This window comes from Calidris pugnax, unplaced genomic scaffold (assembly GCF_001431845.1).
Source record: "Calidris pugnax isolate Ruff unplaced genomic scaffold, ASM143184v1 scaffold21, whole genome shotgun sequence".
Taxonomy (NCBI): Eukaryota; Metazoa; Chordata; class Aves; order Charadriiformes; family Scolopacidae; genus Calidris; species Calidris pugnax.
This window is the reverse complement of record NW_015090770.1, coordinates 5,073,063-5,079,062: the sequence shown is the minus strand read 5'-3', so window position 1 is coordinate 5,079,062 and position 6,000 is coordinate 5,073,063.

Below are 6,000 nucleotides of genomic sequence, written 5' to 3'. Positions count from 1 at the left end.
GGTTAATTTTCAGGAGGATGAAGGACGATCAAAACAGAAGGATATATCGAATAGTATTCTGCAGAGCTGTGCCTGAGTCTAATTAGACCATGACCTGAGTGATGCAATATGGATTATACTTGTTAAATTTACAGAAGACTGAAAATGAAAGGGAGTGCAAAGATTTCTGAGTTTAGAATAGCCTTGAGAAATGTGGAAAAGGGTCTGGAAGAATAGGCTGGAATTCTGTAAAATAAATACAGAGGGATGGTAGTTCAGGAGAAATAATAAACTGCAGGAACACAAGATGGGGAACAACTGTTTATGCAGCAGTTCTTCAGAAAAATCTCTGGAGATTACAGTGGATTACAAACTGACCATGAGGCAACGTCACGCTGTTGCAAAAATGGCAAACATCATCAGGGAATGCATAAATAGCAGTATAATCCGAAAGATGTGTGAAGTAACTATGCCTAGCACCAGCAGCATCTTCCCAAAACAATGTCTGCTTTGGGGGTATTCTTGAGCTTCTAGAAAGATGTTGGCCACTTGGAGACAATCTGGACAAGAGTGATGGACATGGTGACCATGTCCGGTCACGTTGTTATATCTGTCATGGAGAGATTGCATGGATGGATGCTGTTTAGTCTAGCTCAGGGAAGACTGTTGTGGAGTCCTACCAGTAGCCTTCAAATATGCAAAGGGATGGTGCAGAGAGGAAGAAAAAGGTTTCATTTTGTGTAAGTGGGATAAAAGTGTTGTTAGAAAGAATTGGACATTAGGAGAGAAAAAGCAGTTTTCTGATAATTCGTACAGTGAAGTCCTAGAATAGGCTGTCACCTCTGTGCCTGGAGGTCTTAAAGAACAGGAATGACACACCCTTTAGATGACTTTATCTTGCAGTAAGAAGGCCTGCAGATGGTGTCTCCAGTCATTTTTCACTCTACTTTCTACAATTCCATGCTTTCCCTGCTAGTGATAGCCATCCCTCCTCTGTAAATACTGGGGAAGGGATGAAATCATTGTGGCATACTTTTGTACTATAACTTTATATTCAAGAATTTCTGTTACAACTGGCTGTCAATATCAAAGTGAGACAGAAAGTACTTTCTGCAGGCAGTTTGATCCAGCTCAGGCCTGTAACAGACGGCAAAAAGTGATAGGTTTTTCCTGCTGTTCTGAAACTCCTCGCTGTATATTTGCAGATAATTAGTCTGCCTGTCTGTGTCTTTCACGTACTGTGTTGGTGGAACTTCTGAGCTGTACAGCTAAATGATTAGAAAATTGTTGAGCTCAATCCTGGTGTAATGAGTTTTACTGCAGGCTAAATCATATTCTGTTCTTGTTATCCTAATCAAACTGCTCGTACTCCTTTTTAAATTCCTTCACTCTGATTTTGATTCTCAATACCCCAGATTAAAGCTCTTTATCCATACCTACGTGCTTTCTCTTTTGCTGTTCCAGTGCACATTTGCATAGCAAAGGAGATATTTGTGTTGCTCCTGACCTCATCTATATTCTGGTGCACAGCGTGCACTTATATGATAGTTTATTCCGGGATGATGAACAGATGCAAAAGTGTCTTCAATTGTCTCTGGAAATTAGCAATGGTCAATACATCCTGCAAACACAATGCTGGATGCTGTGGTGCATGCAAAACATGCATGGCAGGCAGAGCACATAGCCTTTTCCTGCCTCTAGCACACTTCATTTAATTTTAATAGTAGAAGGAGATGTGGTATCTTTTGAACATAGATATCCTTGTGGGCTAATGTAAGGCTTGGACAATAAGAGTTTTGCACAGGAGAATTTGGCTTAACCTGTCAGTCTTCCAGAGATTAACAACTTCATCAACTACTGTTGATATTGACAAGTCAGTTGCTAGGCTACATGTTTACTGCTAAATGAATAGGCGACTTGGGGCCAGTGTGAATATTCAACAGATTGGCAAATAAGTAAAACGTGCTGTGACTTGATTTGTTAATTATAGTCAAAATAAATGGCTGTATTGATGACTATGATTTTACACAGCATTAGTCCTCTGAAAACAGCAATTAAGTCTGCCATGTAAACATATATCTTGCCTGTGAAAAAAAAAAAAAAAAAAAGCCTTAAACAACTGAATACACCACTCCAAGCAGTTTCACTAGGAGTCCTGAAGTGCTTACATTAGTTAAATTATGTCCTTGGGTGTTTTTACACCTCTGACTGAAGCACAACATTCAGGCGGGGTCTGGATTTTGAAAAGCTTTCTTGTTTGCTGTGTGCAAGTGCTACTTATGGTCAGAGTTTATCAAAAGGAGCATGATCACACTTGAGGGAGAAAACCCAAGTAGCTGGATTTTAGGAGGATGCTTTTTTTCCCTAACATTTTTTCCTGTTGTGAGAAAGCTGAGCATGAATTAAGTACTCTATATGCTCTTTTCAGCAGACCCTGTGAAAGAGTTCTCCCATGTACACTGCGTTACTGCGTTCTGGTTTATCAGCTGGGTTAACTAGATTTCACTTCCCTCAATCCATACTATTCTCCCCGTACATTTTAAACTCTCAGTATATTGATTTGATTATTCTGTTTCAAGAGTTGCACACACTGGCAGGTGCACTGAGTATTTAGCATCACTCATTGTTCAGCTTTGCATATGTGTAGGCAATGACACTGCTCTGGGATATACGGTGCCTTTTGATTGAAGCTTGGGAAATGCATATTCTGTTCTCGTTTCTGTTGTTAGTCTCTGCTGTGGCACTGGTCAAGCCTCTCGTCCATGCTCTGCCTCAGTTTTGCTATCTGTAATATATAGTTGTTGGGTTTTTTTCCTCCATAAATGACTACCAACCTAAAGAGCACTGAAGTTGCCAAATATGCCCCGAGTATCACAATACAGAAGGAGGGGTTGTTTTAAGCTTGAGAAAAGCAAATGTGTTTTTACATAGAAAAATACAACTTCCTCTGAATAGGTCTGTGTTACCAATGTGTGTTTAGCTGGGGGTTGAGTTTGGGCCAGTAATTTTTTTTTTTTTTCCCTGAAGAGTGGTAGAAAGGAGCTCCCTTGTTTTGGGCCTTATTTCTGTCCTGATGAACATCTGTCCTCCTTTGTGAGCTCTTAAGTAGTTGTCTCCTGTGGTCTCACTGTGAGACTTTCAAGATCAAAGTCGCAAAGTCATACTGACCCACACTGATCACAGCTGGTCTGAGGCAGGTTGGTACCAAATGCTAGAGTGGGGAAGGAGTTTTGGCTTTTCCTTCAATGCGCCGCTGAAAGAGAAACCACTCAGTGCACATGCTTGGCAAGCAGAAGTTTGGAGAAAATCAGAGTGAAAGGGTATGAGGAAAATAGAAATGGAGTAGGACTGGATAAAAACAGTGACTGAAGGTTGAACTGGACAGCTGCGAGGCAGCAAATAAGAAACAATTGATACAGGGAGAGCTCCAAAATGAAGAAACAGCTGAGAGAGAGGTAGGTGCACTGAGATCAATTCAATTTATAAAAAACAAACAACAACAACCAACAACAATAACAAAAAAACCCCCAAAATAACCCCACCAAGATTGAAGAAAAAAAGAAAGCAGCTGATAATCAGCTGCAAATATTGGTTAGCAGCTTTGTCTTTGCTTAAGGATATGAGATCAATGCTCTTTGTTAGCACATTGTCATACATCTGCATGGTCTTCATGCTTCCTTTACATAACCAGTGCAGGTTATGTAAAAAGCTTGCAAAAAAACACCCACAAAACCACAACATCTCTCCTCCCCCTGTATAATGACAGGATCCACAATCTAAGCTGACTGTGACAATGAAGGAGCAAGGTGTCGGGAATGTGACAGCTCTGTGAAATATTCAGCGCTCCACAATGATTAAAAAATGTTAATAGTTATCAGGGAAAGCATTGAGGACAACGCAAAGAATATCAAGGTTCACCTTGAATACACTCGTGTTTTGGACCTGAATGCTTTTGTAGAACATGAAAAAAAGCAAACTTCAAAGGAGGACAAGGATGTTTCAAAGCATTGAATGGCTTCACAAAGTGGGTGGTAGACCAGCGGAGCTCACTGCCAGGTGACATTTGTGGATGTGACATGTTTACACATTTAAGTCCATGAAAGACAAAATCATTGAGAATTACTAACTGCATGTAAACTACGTATGGGTCAGGAAGACTCAGAGCTGAAAATAGTTGGAAACTGCGAGGGTACGTGTGGGAAATAGCATAAATAGGATTGCTCTGTTCTTCCTCATCTCCAGCATCTAATTATGGCCACCACTACAGACAAAAGCGCTCCAGATACATGATTTTTTTTTCTTGGCCATTCTCTCCTATGTGCTTTTCCATTGTATGAGCTGTAGTTCATTTTCTGACTCAGAGGGATATTTCGAGGGATTTCTCTCCCAAGGGCTACATTTACCAAATTAGTTTTATGTCATGTATTACGCCATAAGTACTGAAATCCTCTTCTTGGGAAGCTGACAAATCCTCTTTCAATGGATGAAGAAGGAGCATTTATGCTTCTGTAATTCATGGGAAAAGGGGAGATGACAGTGTTTCCCCAGCGATTAGTAACCTTAATGATGCACTGGACCAGGCACCAGAAGACTGGTTTCATAACCACACTGGTTATGAAACCATACATTGCTGGTTTTCCAGTCATCTTAGGATTCCCACAATGAGGGCTATTCTGCAAAAGCTGCTTCTGTGTTGACCGTAAACTTCCTCATAGACCCAGAGTGGGGAAAATGTCTTGTTGGGACATTCTTTTTTGGAGGGGGCAAGAAGTGAAATTTACACTTTTTTCAGTAATCCAATTTCTTTCCAAGTTTTACGTATAGTTGTACCTGCCCCCAAACACTAATAATGAGTGGACAGTATGAAGAAGCCTCAGGGTGCAGGTAGCTAAGGCTGGAGCAATTGTAAAAGCCTTTTTCAAGTCTGGAACTGTTAACTTTATACCTGCTGGCTGCCGGGACGGTTTCCCTAATCAACTCAGTGGTTTTGCAATGCTGAAAAATATGCTGATAGTCCTGAAAAAAAGAAAGAGTCCTCCCACAGCTGGTGCGTATCCCTGTGTGGGGGCTGCTGGCAAGCTCTGGGCAGCTTCTCATTGTCCAAGGAAACCTTGCTCCCTTCTTGCTGGTTTTGCCCAAGGTAAATTACCTCTTTTTGAAACAAACTCCTAGCATTTCTTTTGAGACAGTTTCAGACTAGCAGCCTTAAGCTAATTACAGGCCATTTGTAAACGTATCAGTTCTTGTTCCAACATTTTAGCATGCACCAGGATATCATCTAGGTATAACAAACAGGCTGAGAGAGGCATGCCATGTAATACCCTCTTCGTTAGACTTTTAAATGTAGCCGATGCATTGCACTAGCCAAAAGCCATCGTTTTAAATTGCCACAGTCCTTGTCCTACTGTGAAAGCGTTTTTTTTCCCCCCGCTGTCCCTCTGGATCCACTTCCACTTGCCAATAACCACTTTTAAGATTCAGGGTAGTAAACCAGACTGAGCTTTCACCAGCATCTAGGATACTCTTTATGGTAATACAGAACCACATGCAAAATGACTTTGTGTTGTTTTCTATACTCTGATGCTGTCACCTTTTTTCCTTAACTGGGCTCAGTCTGAGGTCTGGCTGAAGGGTCTGTTCTATCTTCCTGACATGTTTCTTCCATGGTTTATAAGGTTTCTTTACTGCTTCCTGCTGAAAAGAAGGATGCTGTTCAGGTAGCCAGTTTCCCCAGGATCACTCTTGTGTTAAAGAAGTAAAGTACAACTTATGCGTTTGTTAGAAGGAGAATACTTTCTAACCAGTTTCAAAACTGTTTTCTTGCTTCTCTTTGAATGCTTGGTAGAGTGCCATATTAAAAGCCAATACATTTTCTGAGCATTCACATGCTCCCCCCAATCTTCCTATAGTTTATATTATGTTCCAGATTCACATTTTGCCATTGCAGTCCCCATTTCCCCATCTTCTTCTGACTATTGTCAGAAGCATTCAGCAAATGGATAGAAATTTACTCTTGTTTCA